This window comes from Pan troglodytes, chromosome 4, assembly GCF_028858775.2.
Source record: "Pan troglodytes isolate AG18354 chromosome 4, NHGRI_mPanTro3-v2.0_pri, whole genome shotgun sequence".
NCBI classification, from domain to species: Eukaryota; Metazoa; Chordata; class Mammalia; order Primates; family Hominidae; genus Pan; species Pan troglodytes.
In genome coordinates, this window is record NC_072402.2 from 31,500,778 (window position 1) to 31,517,753 (window position 16,976).

A 16,976-nucleotide genomic window follows, 5' to 3' on the forward strand; every position below is an offset into this window, starting at 1 on the left:
CTGTTGCAATGAAACCATTGCATCCCTTCACCCAGTTGCCACATCTAAACCAGTTCTCAGTCTCATATGGGATCCCCTCACCAGCATGTGTGTGTGCGCATACACACACACACACATTGAGGATGTGGATGGACAAGAATAAAATAAGAAGAATTCAGAAAAGGGATAAAAATTAAGATAAAAGAAAAAGGAAACGATTAATGAAAGAGGAGGGACACCAACTATGTACTAATGTTTACATAGGAATTTGGCAGAAGTGAAGAACTGAAGACTATGTGTTAAGCTTTGAAGGAACATTTTAGCATAGCGTTTCTATAAAAAAAATCAAGGAGCCACACTCCTTGAACAGGTTTTATGGTGTAGACTATTTTTAAAGAAACTGACTAAGCTCACATATTTGAAATTAGTCAATGTTGTTAAGAAATTTTTTAAATTAAAAAGTGTAACTTGATATGGTAGATTAAAGCTGGCCACAAATACTTTTTCCTCTCCTATTGAGAGGTAGAGACTAATTCATTTATCTTTGAGTTGGAACGGCTATTGATCTTCCTGGCCAATACAGTACAATAGAAATTGTGTATGGGAATTATCAGGCTGTCATAAGGAGTACTGTGGCATCACTTCAGGCCTCTTGGAATGCTCACTCTCAGGATCCACTTAGGGTGCTCCCTCCTGGAATTCAGCTGCCATACTGTGAAATGCACAAGCCAGGTGGAGATGGTCCAGCCCATAGCTGTAGCTGAGTTCCCAGCCAATAGCCAGTATCAATGATCAGCCATGTTTGTTAGCTTTCATAGAGTTCAGTCCAGTCAATACTTTGGAAATAGAGCCCAACCCAAGGATGCTAAGAAAGGGGAAGGCTCTTACTCTATTAGGAGGAATGTAAAGTAGTACAACCACTATGGAAAATAGTATGAAGATTCTTCAAAAAACTAAAAATAGAACTACTATATGATATAGCAATCCCACTGCTAGGTATATATCCAAAAGAAAGAAAATCAGTGTATCACAGAGATAGCTGCTCTCCCATATTTATTGGAGCACTATTCACAATAACCAAGATTTAGGATCATTCTAAGGGTCTATCAAGGATGAATGGATAAAGAAAATGTGGTACATATACACAATGGAATACTATTTAGCCAGGAAAAAAAGATGAGATCCTGTCATTGGCAACCATGTGGATGGAACTGGAAAACATTATGTTAAGTAAATAAGTCAGGCTCAGAAAGACAAATATTGCATGATCTCACTCATATATAGGAGCAAAACAAAATTGATTTCATAAAGTGAGAGAATAGAATGATGGTTACCAGAGGCTGAGAAGTATAGTGAAGAGGTATGTTAGACTGTTCTCACATTGCAATAAAGAACTACCTGAGACTGGATAATTTATAAAGAAAAGAGGTTTTTGGCTCAAGATTCTGCAGATTATAGAAGAAGCATGCCTGTGGAGGCCTCAGGAAACTTACAGTGATGTCAGAAGGTGAAGGAGAGGAAAGCACATGGCCAGCAGGAGATAGAGAGTGTAAAAGGGGAAATGCTACACACTTTCAAACAACCAGATCTCTAGAGAACTCACTACCACGAGAACAGCAAAGGGGAAATCTGCCCGCATGATACAATCACCTCCCACCAGGTCCCTCCCCCAACACTGGGGATTACAATTCAACATGAGGTTTGGGTGGAGACACAGAGCCAAACCATATCACGAGGGGATATAAAGAGAGGTTGGTTAATGGGTAAAAAAAAAAAATACAATTAAATAGAAAAAATAAGATCTAGTGTTTGGAGTTACAACAGAGTGGCTGTAGTTAACAATAATATATTATATATTTCAAAATAACTACGGGAGAGGAATTAGAATTCTTCTAACACAAAGAAATGATAAATGTCTGAGGTGATTAATATCTAAATTACCCTGATTTGATCATTACACTTTGTATGCATGTATCAAAATATCACATGTGCCCCATAAACATGTACAATTGTTATGTAGTCATAAAAATAAAAATATATATATTTTTAAAAATTAAGTTCAGCCAATCTGAATGTAATCTCATGAAAAAAACCACAAGAAAGATCCACCAAGTGAGCTAATTTGATGCAGCAAGTCATGAGAGAGAATATTTGTAAGCCATTGTGTTAGTTTTCTGGAACTGCTACAGAAAGTTACCACAAACTGAGTGGCTTTTTTTTTTCTTCTTCTTTAACATATGATAGATACATGTATAGCAAAAATATGTTTAGCATTTGTTGCTTGACCAGAGAAGATGCTAGCTTCTGGTGAAGCCTAATTTTTACACACTACTGCTGGAAGGACAGGTGTCTTTCTTACAGACCAACAACTGGTAATTCATTCAAATGAAGGCTGGGTCTCAGAGTAATCATTAGAGTGGCTATATATATTGACTATGGGGGTCATTATAAGGATAATTTGGTTCCTGTTTGCCTCCTGAATCTTCACATAATGCTCTTCACCATTGTCTTTTGATAGATTCAACCACCAAGCATTCATTTGCAAAGTGACTCTCTTTCTCTCTCAGCAACTTACTTGGGTCAGCCCCAATGACCTGATAATGCTTTTTGCTCTTCAACCTTCTGTTCCATCTTCTAACGTCCTACAGATCTTTAGAAAATACTTGCCAATGGGACATTTTCTTTCTTTTCCTCTTTTGTAAACCCCTTCTCTCCAATCAAAAATTCGTGCCCACTGTTTTGTCAAAATATATTTTGATGGCTATTGTTTCCATAGACTAAACAAACCACAAAATTTAGCTTTCCCTCCCTCTCTCCCTCCCTTCCTCCCTCCCTCCTTTCTTTCCTTCCTGTTAGAAATGCTTGCTCTTTGGTGCCGTAAATATATAGCACTTGAATATAAATTTAATTTTCTCAACAAGGCCATTTTTTTACTTTCTGCAGAAAGGGTACACTCACCAGCAGTTTTGCCATGAGAGTACACTGAACAAAGGAGACAGGGTCATTTATAACTTGACGTGTCTACCTTACTGCTGTGTCCGGTTTCTATTGGCTGGAATGAGACCTCACATTCTGTATTTGTCCTGATTGGCTAGCAACTTAGAACTTTTTAAAAGAGGCAAAGGCAGAGGAGAACAAAGGAAGGAGGAAGTAACTTGTGGAATGCTGAGAAAGGTAAAAAGACCTTCAAATAAGGAAGAGGAACAGGCTATGACCTAATGCTTGCTTGGACTAGTATAAGCATGCTAGGGCAAATATTTAGGCTAAATTGTGGGAGGTAAGAACATAAAGTACATTGATTTCTTTATTACAGCTAGCAGATATTTAAGAATATTAGCACAAGTCTTTGAATAAATTTTGCTTCTAAGAGAAGTTACTATTTATTCCTAATTAGATGGGGAGGAAAGTCTTTGAAGAGGAACCTCAACTTTACTTTTTACATTTCCTTTCTCTTTCTCTTTCTCTCCTTTCCTTTCTTTTCTTTTCTCTTTTCTTTTCTTTTCTTAACAGCTCTGTCAACCAGGCTGGACTGCAGTGGAGCAATCAATCATAGCTAGCTGCAGCCTCAAACTCCTGGGCTTAAGCAATCCTCCCATTTCAGCCTCCTGAGTAGCTAGGACGACAGATACATGTCACTACCATGACCAGCTACTTTTTTGTTGTTGTTGTTTTTGTTTTTGTAGAGATGGAGTCTCACTACATTGATCAGGCTGATCAGGAATTCCTGGCCTCAAGCCGTTCTCCCACCTTGGCCTCCCAAACCACTAGGATTACAGGCATGAGCCACCATAACTGATCCTAGCTTCTATTTTCTTTTCTTTTCTTTTTTTTTTTTTGGACAGAGTCTCGCTCTGTCTCCCAGGCTGGAATGCAGTGGCATGATCTCGGGTCACTGCAACCTCCACCTCCCGGGTTCAAGTAATTCTCCTGCCTCAGCCTCCTGAGTAGCTAGGATTACAGGCGTGTGCCACCACACCCAGCTAATTTTTGTATTTTTAGTAGAGACGGGGTTTCACCATGTTGGCCGGGCTGGTCTCGAACTCCCAACCTCAGGTGATCCACCTACCTTGGCCTCCCAAAGTGCTGGGATTACAGGTGTGAGCCACCACACCAGCCGCTTCTATTTTCTTAAAGGCAGATAGTACCTAATATTACAATTCTTCTGAAGCATCTGAAACAGAAAAAAAAAAAAGACATGTCTATATTAAAACATTCTACATGTTAACATTTTGTTACAAATATATTTAGATAAATAACTATAAATTACAATTCTATATTCTTTTGTATAAAGAAATAAGATAAACCCACCTAACAGTATAGGACCATGAAATCCATATAGCTTCCTACTATATAGAAAAAGAGGAATTAACAGGAGCTTACATCTATACAATAATCTCCTTAGTTTATAAATCTGTAAATAAATTGAAGACAATGAATAAGTAAAGTGTAAACATTATAGCTTTTCAGTTTTAGGTGCTTAAATAAAGTTAGAAAAGTCAAGAGTTTTTAAGTGGAAAAACATTTCTCTTCTCATTCATATGAATGGAGGCTCTTAACCCCAGAGAAAGCAAAAATAAAGGCTGAAATCTTCCCCTCCACTTACTTGCAAAGCCGTGCTTCCCTGACTGGTTTTTGTTATTTCCTCTGATATTTCTGAATTTTCATTTACAGGCAAAACTCTTTTTGTTTTTCAAGAATGATTCCATAACTAAAAAATAAATAAATATTTATTTCATTCCTGTTCAGTTGCTATTTTGAATTGTTTTGCTTATTGGTAAAATATTTAATAAACAAAAGAGAGTTCAATTACAGGCATCTGACCATATTTGGGATGAAAAGAGCAACCTTCTAACCATTTCTACTAAGAAACAGCACTACAATAATGAACTCAAAATTCAAGTATATTACATATGAGTGGAGTTTCAATCTGTCCAACACTTTGCTGAAAGATCAAGCAAATCAAGCTAGTCTTAGATAAGAATGTATCTGTTCAGTGTTTATAAAGTCTATTCAAGCCCAAATCCAGCAATGACAAAATCAAACGTTAAGTTAAAATGAAATCAATTTCAATACAACCTTCTCTAAGAATAAAATCTTTTCAATCCTCAAGACAATTTGACATCAAGTGGAGGGAACTTTAGGTGAGTACTATAAATTAGTACCAGGAAGAATGACTGTCAGGGGAAACTAAAGGTAAGGAAAGAGAGCAATAAAACTCCTTGTTAGAATTCACTGCCACAACATCTTTAGACCTTACATTTCCACTCTTGTTAAATATCCTACATCAGAAAGTCTTGTAAGAACAACTCAGCTTTAGATATGATAATGGAAGGCTGAGCAAGTGTCAGTTAAATCACAAGACACTTTGGCATTTTGCTCAGTTGAAAATTGAAGGGAGAGTTCAAGTTTTCTTGGCTTCTGCATTAATCTAAACTAGAAATTGATTGATTTCACACTTTGAAAATGATTTTTAGAAAAAGACAATGGAATATTGTAAAAACAATATAAACCTGTGTCAGCCTTTTCCTCTAGCATTATAAAAGGGAGACACCTTGCATCTGAAGTTGAGTATTTCTAACTGGCTATCAAATCCTGCATGTATAAGGGCTCTACAAGAAACGCTAAAAGGCAATTGGAATTAATAGGATTCTAGCAATGAACTCCTGTCTCACAGCCCTTGTATATGGGGTACATAAACTGTACTAATATTTTGAAATCAATGCACCTCTCATGAAGGCCAAAAGTGTTGCTGCATCTGGGGCTTCTTTATTTACTTGTCTACTATGGCTCTAAGGTTGGGATATAGCCACTGGTATTAACAAATCCCTACCAAAAAGTTTTAAGCCTGAAGCTACTACTAATTAGTCACGTGATTTGGTCCAGTTACTTTAGCCCAGTATACTTCAGTTTCCTCATCAGTAACATGAAAGACAAATTTTAGATAATATTCACGTAGGAATCTTTTTAAAACTTGATCAATAAATATTCACTATTCAACATCATCAAAGCACTATACTTTTAAAATGCTATATTGTTGATATAAGCCCACATTCAAGGACATTAATTAAGTTGTCTTAAGAATAGTCCTTATTCAATATCCTGTCTATATACCTATTATTAGATTTCTATATTTGCTTTATAGAAACGCCAAATTCTATGAAACCGTCTCCACAACTATCACAACCAATGACTCATGAACTGTTATCATCAGAGTCTATGTTAGTTCCAAACAAAATTGAAATCCCATATGAAGTTTTCTGTTTGAAGCTGCATGAGTTTCAATTGCAAGATCTTGCTGCTGCTTCCTCACATCTGCTAACCACTTAACATTGGATCTGCCATCCGTCTTGTTTGGCCCTCTGACATCTTCAGTTATCATCATTTTTAAGTGTTCTATTCTTGCGTGTTTAATCATCCACACATTTATTTTGTTTTTCGCACACAGTGAACTTATTTTGGGACTTCTGTTCTGAATCGAATCCTTCCATTATTCTAGTGTGATACCCTTGAATTTCCCACAGTGTCCAAGAACACTTTGAGTGTAGGAGTTACATAAACGAAAATCACTTTATATTTCTGCATTACCGTTTCCCTTACAAAAACCTGGGGGGTATCCAGTCCTGGAAACATAGTTCAGTGTCAGAATCACTTGTAAATTTCTGGTTCAACACCGATGCTTGTAAGTCTCTGTTACTCATTAGCTCATAATGTCCAATAGTATTACTAATTATTAATAAATCTTAAATTTAACTATAAATAACAAGTACACCTTCACAGCTTAACATAAGAGTACAAACAATATATTTAGATTGTTTAGGTAGGCAAATGCCCTGTATTACTATAAGGTTTCTGATAGTCTCCCATTAGAATACCTAATCTTAAGCTGATTTCCTAATGCAGTACTCTATACTCCAAATTCTTTCCTTTTCTTTTTCCATTTCAATAAAACCTACTTCCTTATAATTCAATAAAGTAGACAATCTAGTCCTCAAGTTGCTCTTCACTTTAATAACCTGTTTTTAAAAGAGCTTTATTAAGGAACAAATAACATGCAATAAACTTCAACTATTTAAAATATACCATATTATAGATTTCAACATATGTATATACCTGTAAAATCATCAAATTAATGAGCAAATCAAGATAATAAACATGTTTATAACTCACCAAAATCTCTTTAATCCTCTTTGAAATCTCTTCCTCCTCTAACTCTTCCCTCACCTCCAGGCAACCACTGACCTGCTTTTTGTTATTGTGGACTAGTTTGCATTTTTTAGATGTTTATAGAAAGTATATACTCTTTTTTTCTTTTTTTGGTCTGACTTCTCTTGTTTACTCAGCAAGATATTTTGAGTGTGATTCATGTTATTGCATGCACAGTCCATTTAAAGCGATTTCTTACACATAAATTGTAAGAATTGTTGTAAGCTGAATTGTTGTAAGTTGGCCCTGTGTTTCCAATCACCCTGGACTAGTGATTATCCTATCCACTCATGCCTGAGAATGAGAGCTAATTTATCTCAATGCTCTCCTTTGGGGTATTTGAAGTTGAAGCACAAAAAGAGCTGCACTATTGGCCGGGTGCGGTGGCTCAGGTTTGTAATCCCGGTACTTGGGAGGCCGAGGCAGGCAGATAACGATGTCAGGAGTTCAAGACCAGCCTGGCCAACAAAGTGAAACCCTGTCTCTACTAAAAATACAAAAATTAGCTGGGCATGGTGGTGGGCGCCTGTAATCCCAGCTACCCGGGAGACTGAGGCAGGAGAATTGCTTAAACCTGGGAGGCGGAGGTTGCAGTGAGCCAAGATAGTGCCACTGCACGCCAGCCTGGGAAACAGAGCTAGAATCCGTCTCCAAAAACAAACAAACAAACAAAAAAACGATGTACAGGGATTACAGGCAGGCACCACCATGCCCAGCTAATTTCTGTATTTTTAGTTGAGGCAGGGTTTCACCATGTTGGCCAGGCTGGTCTCGAACTTCTGACCTCAGGTGGCCTCCCAAAGTGCTGGGATTACAGGCGTGAGCCAACGCACCTGGCTCTGAGAGTCTTTTATTTCAAGGAAATAAGTTGATGAAGGAAATTTCTTAATAAAATAATTCAAGTTATTAAAGATAAAATTAATGGTTAAATTAGAAATATCATTTTTTATCCCTTAATGAAATAATTGCCTATGTAATGATTATTAAAAATTAAACTCAACAGTGAAATGTTGATAGGGAGTTTTGTAATGGGTAAGCTAAGGCTGTCACCATCTGAATCCACTGATTAGTATTTGTATCCTTAATGAGGCAACTCCACGTAATGTACTTCATGCTAGGATGCAATACGAAATACATAGACTCACCTATAAATATTCATCCTTTAAAAATTAAACTTAAAAGTAGTCAAGCTTCAAGACCATATAAGCACAAAAACACAAAGGATATGGAGTAAAAATATAACACTATGAGGGCATTAAAAAAAATTCAGAATGTGTAATATCCTATAGAATTCTACAACAAATGACTGAATTTATTTAATAAATCAATGACATTGAAGAGTGTGGAGAGAATGTTCTAAAATAAAAGAGATCAGCCATACCCATACAAATGAGTGGAACTTTCAAGGTCCTTATTTGGGCAAACCAACAGTAAAAAGATTCATGAGAAGAAAGAAAATAATTATTGTTAATTGTATTTGGTGTAACAATAGCATAGTGATATATGTATACAAACAAAATTGTGGGGATTATGTCCTTCTTTAGTTAAAGATGCACACTGAAATACTTATAAGGGAAATGATACAATGTTGGGATTTAACTTTTAAATTCCCTTGAAACAAACAAATAAAGAGAGGCCTTAAATAAAGATTAGCAAAATAATAAATATTGAAGTTGCATAGTAGAAATATGTGTCTTTATTATATTCTTACTTATTTTGTGTATGTTTGAAATTTTTATAACAAAATATAAAACCAAATGACTATATTCTCTACGACTATCTTTTATTCCCTGGATTGAGCTGAGTACTAGGTGAACTCTTAACCCCCTGGGAATCAGGCATTCCTCTTCTTGCCTATGTCTTTCTCTTACTGAAATATATGATCCCTTCACTACCTAAGTCACATTTTTCTGATGCTGATTTCTAATAAACTCTTTAATATCCTTTTATTATCTTTCTTTGCCATAGATTCAACTATATGTGTGACTTCTATGATTCCAATTCTGTTTTCTTAGTGCAATCAAAGCAATAGTTCTTATTTAGAAACTAATAGCAATTAAATTCTACTTTTACCTTAGTTTTTTGACATTGGTTGCATGTATTAAAAATTTAATGAAATATGTGTAGATTGATTAATATTGATTATCAATGCATTAAATGTCAGAATGAATAAACTGATTAATTATAAAATAATAAAATGATTAAATGTTACACTGTATAGGGAACACAACCATATAATACAATAAACACAATTTAAGTAAATTTCATAAATGTCAAACACCAGGTTCTATTTTATGATGCCATAAGAAGAAATTGCTGACAAGTATCTGAGGTCATACAAATCAGACAACAGTAATGTATGACTATCATTAACTAAATAGAATATAATGTATTAATTGTAAGCTACATGAATTGTTAAGCTCTTTATATGCAACTAATTAAAGATTTTTACTGTAATTTTCATACGCAAAGTTATTTAAAGACTCTTTGAAATTTTATTTCAAGTCCAGTTGATGAATGGCTATGTAACTGAGGCGTTTACTATTTTGTTTAGGTTAAGCCATTTTCATCCAAAACACTTTCACCTGTTTAGTATGTCAATAAGACACATGCCTTTGTCTACTGTAGAAAGTCAGGATGGATGTTTGTTGTATGTCTTGATATAAAATGCCATTAAATCTTTAGAAGATGCTCTGCTAAATCAGTAGCTACTTTGTTATTTAAATGACTGTGTGGATGAATACATCTCTTTAATGTATTTGAAAATATTACCATTCCTTTTCTGAAAATAGTTCTTATTATGATGACTTTCATTTTCACAAAGCTATTTATTTCATTAGAAAAGTAAAGGCAAATCAAATGAATTAAAGAAATATCAAGTTCCCTATGCTGGCACACTGACAATATTGAATAATGTTCAAAGACTCTTTTTAGTGACAAGAGAAATATCCTTTTCAAGGTTAGAAATACCTTTGAAAAGTACAATAATGTTTTTATTTGTTCTATTAAAAATGGAAAATGCTTTTGAGAGGAATAAATATTTCTTTTTTTTATTATACTTTAAGTTTTAGGGTACATGTGCACATTGTGCAGGTTAGTTACATATGTATACATGTGCCATGCTGGTGCGCTGCACCCACTAACTCGTCATCTAGCATTAGGTATATCTCCCAGTGCTATCCCTCCCCACTCCCCCCTCCCCACCACAGTCCCCATAGTGTGATATTCCCCTTCCTGTGTCCATGTGATCTCATTGTTCAATTCCCACCTATGAGTGAGAATATGCGGTGTTTGGTTTTTTGTTCTTGCGATAGTTTACTGAGAATGATGGTTTCCAATTTCATCCATGTCCCTACAAAGGACAGGAACTCACCATTTTTTATGGCTGCATAGTATTCCATGGTGTATATGTGCCACATTTTCTTAAACATGCATCAGACTTCCCTAACACAACGATGCCAGTGTAACTCCTAAAAATTCTCTCTGTTCTATTCATTTATTAGAAATATTTATTCCTAATAATTATTATTAGTTACACTGGCATCGTTGTGTTAGGGAAGTCTGATGCATGTTTTTTTTCTAGAGGCACAAAATAACATAATTCGTTCAAACACTAAAACATAATCAAATCATAGTACATTCATATCATGGAGAAACTTTAAGTAGTCTTCTGGGAAGAGCTATGAGAAATAGCCCTGCTTGAAAAGTTAATGAGTCCAGCAGAATTTAAAAATACTGATATAGCATTAGAATTATCAGGTGCTGCATTGGTATTCAGAAATGTTTCGATCATTATGTATTTTAAAATAAATTATTATTTACAGGTCATCCAAAATCCATGTCTTAACTTTGTTGTAATATTTGCAATTAACCAAAAAATAGTATCTGGGATTTACTATTATGAATTCAAACCTCGTAGAATTAATCTAGTCTGGGAAACTCTTTCTGAAATATAATTTCCATATCAAATATGTTTCAATTAATTTATAGCCTCTCCTGAGTTTTTAGAAAAAGTCATAAATAACGTATTTCCAAATATGTTACTTTACTGATAATTACTATTGGTATGACTAGAAGACTCTAAAATATACTTTTATTTTATTCTCTTTTAGCATTTAGGATTTCTAAGATTCAAAAAATTAAATAATTTCCCAAAAGTCCCAAATTTTTTATGTGGCATAGTGTGTCCTGTTTCACACAAATGCCAAAGCTCTTAATCACACTGCTAGGGTACTATTGTCCATAGATAAAAAATTTATGTTTTTCATTCTAACCACATAAAATTTTTAGCATGTTGTCATTTCATATATCTTGGCCTTGATTTCCTTATCTATTAAACAAATAGTTGGATTAGATAAGCTTTTTTAAATTTTTAAATTATTATTTTTTTAATTTTTGAGCATACATAATAGGTATATATATTTCTGGGGTACACAAGATGTTTTGATACAGGCATGCAGTCTGAAATAAGCACATGATGGAGAATGGGCTACCCATTCCCTCAAGCATTTAGCCTTTGAGTTACAAAAAATCCAATTACAATCTTTAAGTTATTTAAAAATATACAATTAAGTTATTATTGACTGTAGTCACCATATTGTGCTGTCAAATAGTAAGTCTTATTTATTCTTTCTAAATTTTTTGGTACCTATCAACCATCCACTACTTCCCCTCCACCCCCATGACCCATCCTCTGGTAACCATCCTTCTACTCTCTATGTCCGTAAGGTCAGTTGTCTTAATTTTTAGATCCCACAAATAAGTGAGGACATGAAATGCTTGTCTTTCTGTGCCTGGCTTATTTCACTTAACATAATGATCTCCAGTTTTATCCACGTTGTTGGAAATGACTAGATCTCATTCTTTTTTATGGCTGAATAGTACTCTGTTGTGTGTATGTATCACATTTTCTTTATCTATTCATCTGTGGATGAACATGTAGGTTGCTTCCGAATCTTAGGTATTGTAAACAGTGCTGCAACAAACATAGGAGTGCAGATATCTCTTCGATATATTGATTTCCTTTCTTTTCAGTATATACTCAGCAGTGGGATGGCTGGATGATATGGTAGCTCAAGTTTTTGATTTTTGAGGAATCTCACAACTGTTGTCCATAGTGGTTATACTAATTTAGATTCCCTACAACAGTATACAAGGTTTCTCTTTTCTCCACATCCTCACCAACATTTGTTATTGTCTGTCTTTTAGATATAAGCCATTTTAATTTGGGTTAGATAATATCTCACTCCAGTTTTGATTTGCATTTCTCTGATGATCAGTGATGTTGAGCATCTTTTCATATAACAGTTTGCCATTTGTGTCTTCTTTTGAGAAATGTCTTTTCAAATCTTTTGCCCAAGTTTTGATCAGATTATTAGATATTTTTCCTATAGAGTTGTTTGAGCTCCTTATATATTCTAATTATTAATCCCTTGTCAGAGGGGTAGTTTGCTTTAAAATTAGTGTTACCAAACAACTTAACATCCTGACACTTGTCCCATCATGAGTGTATAATTTAAATAAATGTATAACCTTAATACAGATTAAAATTCTATGTATGCTATATAGAATAGTTCATAGATCATCTGATCATTGTCAATACCTGATTATAAGTGTTGATATAGACATTCAAGGCCAATACACCTTTTTCCTATGTCCACTCTCAAGTCTCTCACAAATTTGTTGCTGGAATTCTCAGAGACTTATTTCATCTTTATATAATTTATACAACTCTGTTTTTAGAAATACATTTTCTTATGTGGATTTAACTCTGTTTCTCCGTGGTACGCATTCAATTATTCTACACTTTATCTAGTGGAGCCATGCAGGAGGGATATAATCGTACCCTGTATGGTATCCCTGAATATTTCTTTTCCATGCTAGGCAGTTCTGTTTATGACACTCACTATAACATAGGTTCTAGAATTTCATCCTCTCAATTTTGTTCTTCTTTGAGGTATTTTAGATTATACACATGCCTTTTGCTGTATAGCTCTCAAAAGTAAACATAAGGTGCTTAGCCACAATCAATAATTTGTTTAAATAATATAAATGAAATTGGACAGAGCACATTACATTAGAGGGAAAAAAGTAAACATCACTTTGAGGAGTTTAATATAATGATATTCAATCTGCATTTCAATTTAAAACAATTTAAAAATTAGAATAGAGTCTAAGGTACAATACAAACAACAAATAAGAATGACAGCATTCAAAGATTAATGTTGTACTTCATTAAAAAAAGTTTTTCATTAGTATGTTTTTCTTTATGTTCCTACTCATTAAAATGTTGATAACAGGTATCATAGAAATTTTAGTATAAAATTAAAACATTTAGACAATACACATCATACACTGTGTCATATTTTTGTTTGAAAAAGAATTTTGAAACAAATTGCAGTGTCATTAAACATATTGGATTTCCCTCTGTTCAATGTCAGAAATGCTTAAAGTGATATATATTGGAAACAGAGTCAAGAGGAGTTTAGACAGCTATGTATAAATTGATTTATTAAAAAAACTTGCTAATAGCAAACGATGCACCAGGTGAGGGCTCAAAAGAAGATTTATACACAAATAATTAAATTTCTTATATATCATCTCAAGCATGTATTTTTTGCTTTAAATACATGCTTGCTTCTAACTCAATAAATTTTCTAGTGCTACTCCATATTTCAGCATTTTTACCCACTGAGGAATAATTAAACACTGTTGTTTTGGTTTACTTTTATAACTGAATTACTACTTAAGATAGAGAAATATTAAATATAAAATTATTAATATAATGTTTTAAATCATACTAATACTATAACTCAATTTGCTGTATAACAAATATCATTTTAATGACCAACTTTTAAAATTGGCAAAACTATTTGAAAAAATTCTAAAAGCTGTCTGCAAAAATGACCTAAAAATTACATCATATAGCCTATTTAGAAATAACATAATATGACCAAGGATATTTATGTATTTTTAGCTACTTTTTTCCTATATTATTGAAAAGTGCTATTATATATTTTAAAAATTGAAGTAAATTTAATAATTGAAATCCTGAAAGGCAAACATGTAAATAACTCAGATAAATGCTATTAGAAAGTATCTTGCTCCTGTTGTTTTTCTTGTTCTAATCCATAATATTATCACAAAACATATTTTTTTGGACCTGTACCTCCCTGAAAATAATTCATCTTTCATATGTATTGAATATTCAGAAACTTTTTTTTACTTCTGTCGTATATGATATAACTGTATTTCACCATAATTTATTACTTTTTTTATTTTTTTCAAGACAAGTTCCTGTATTGGTCTTTAGAGTTTTGAGCTTACAGCCTATATTTTCAAAACGAAATTATTGTCTTATTTACTGAAGTGCCCTGGGAGATAAAGATTTCTAAGGTGCTACTTTTATCTTTTTGTTGGTTGGGGGAAATTAAAATTTAGAATATAGATGAAGAATAGCAAAGGACAATGTATCAGACAACAAATCAGTTTACATCAATTCATAGGAAAACACAGAAATTGTGCTCTCATATATAGCTTGAAAAATACATTGAGACTACCACTGGAACATATAATTGGAAAAAAAATTATAATGATTGAACAATGAATGGCTATTTATTACCTATTAATCCTAAAGTTTAAGATGATAATCAAAAAAAGAAAGTTGAGGCCATGAATGAAATTGGAGGAAAATATGGCCATATATTAAAATACATATTCTATTTACAATTAGCACCCAATATGATAATAAGGAATATATATTTAGTGGCTAAAATAAGATTCACAGATTAGAATTGCTAGATTAACTAATTAGTGTAAATGTAAAGCAAATTAAATCCTTTTCTATATACCAAAATACTACATTAAGAGAAGTAAGTTGCAAATGTATCATATTTTAATTTTCATGAAGATTTTATGTATCACAATAACTCTTCAAATTATATGTAATCAACAATATTTGCCAAAACATATAAAAGGGCAAATACAAAAGGGGAAATATTTGCCAAAAAATATAAAAGGGAAAATACGGTGACTTTACTTAAATCAGCCTAATTCTTCTGCAAAAAAAAAAAAAAATAGAGAGCTTTAAAAAATATAAGAAACATTAATTTGTGAACATTAGAGAGGTAGCTGCCGCCACATTTGAGGAATCAAGATCCAAGGGAAAAGAATACTACAATAACATAAGCCCAATATTTTGTGTACTTGTTTCTCACTTCCTCTGTGGCCTTGACACATATGCCAATTTTTGATACCTGTGGAAAAGAGGTTAAGGAGTTGAACAGAAATATTAAGAGGTGAATGGGGCTGTGAAAGAAAAATTAGAATTCAGGACCTGACACAAAAGAAAAACTTTGGAAAATTCTTCAAGTTTTAAATTAGGAAACCTGAAGGGCTATTTCCTAGAATTAATGGAATATAGAAATCTATCAGCCTCCACAAAAACTGTTACCTCTCCCATAGGAATAAGATCCAGGAATAGAAAAAACTAAATTATAGGCTCATCTTCACAGAGACTATAACCCTGTTTTTGTTTTGTTTTTTTAATTAGCTCAAACACTGATTGAATTAAGATCATCTTCTATCAGTGTAATTGTATGTAAAAAACAAAATAATTTCTCTGTGGAGACAATAAGCATCAACCAAAACCAAAAATTATATAAATAATTTTTCAGACACAATATTCTGCATGCAAGCAAAACTTACCAGATATACGACAGATGAGATAACAAGACAGAAAACCAAGAGGAAAAAAAGTAGACAATAGAAACAAGCCCATTGAAGATATCAAAAATGAATTTTAAATAACTGTGACAATGTATTTTAAATATAGGGAATAAGATAGAGAATTTTAGTAGGGAATTAGTATTTAGATTTTTAAATAATCTAATGACAATTCTAAAACCATAACCTATAATAATTGACATTAAGTACCAGATAAATAAATGTAATAGCAATTTTGATGAAGTAAAAGAGGTTAGTAAGGATAAGTTAGCAGAAAATATCCAGATCTAAACCAGGAGAAGAAATATAATGAAAAATAGAGTAAGAGATATAAGAGGCACACTGACAAGGTCTAATATGTTAGAAAGAAAGGAGAGAAAATAGGTAGAAATAATATTTGAAGAGATAATGACGAAAATGTTTACAAAGCTGCCAAAGATATGGTGAACAATTGAATCTCTACAAGCAGATTTTTTTTTCCAAAACAAATCCTAACCTAGGCACATCATAGTAAAATTAGTGAAAGCTGAAGACAAAGAAAACATTATAAAAGCAGTCAAGGAATTACTTCAAAAAATTACCTTATTAAAGAAATAACAATAAGACTATGGATTTCTCAATAAAAATAAAGATATCAGAAAACTCTGGAATGATATCTTCAGAGTTTTAAAAGATAAAGCTTCAATCTGGAATTCAAAACTCAGCAAATATATCCTTCAATAATGAAATCATAATACATTTACATAAAAACGAAAACTGAGATAAAGAAATTTTTTCAAGCAGAAAGAAAGGGTCCTTGATGCAAACAATTAAATAAAAGAATAAAGAGCAAAGGAAATGGTTAATATTAGGATAAATCTACATCAATATTGGCTGTATAAAACAAAAACAATGACACCATGTAGTGTTTAAAATACATGTCAAATTCGCATATATTTATATTTAATATAAACATATAAATATATCTCAAAAGGTAAAGGAATAAGACATTTGCAATATTTAGAAGTAGAAAACCAACAATTTGTAGATGCACATTATAATTTCTGTGATAATGACTAAAAGATGAGTAA

General features: G+C 33.0%; 1 protein-coding gene across 5 annotated transcripts in view; it reads right to left on the reverse strand.

Annotated features, from left to right (window-relative positions):
• Window positions 1-391: 391 nt before the first annotated feature.
• LOC134810067 (uncharacterized) overlaps window positions 392-16,976 on the reverse strand; it is a 170,813-nt gene continuing 154,228 nt past the window's right edge. For 4 of the 5 annotated variants that reach the window (XR_010157186.1, XR_010157185.1, XR_010157189.1 and 1 more), the window contains 2 exons: window positions 4,583-4,687; window positions 392-4,150 (listed from right to left, as the gene is read on the reverse strand). The gene's annotated coding sequence lies outside the window, so the exon portion shown is untranslated. The remainder of the gene's footprint in view (window positions 4,151-4,582; window positions 4,688-16,976) is intronic. The other variant, XM_063811118.1, reaches the window with a different exon arrangement.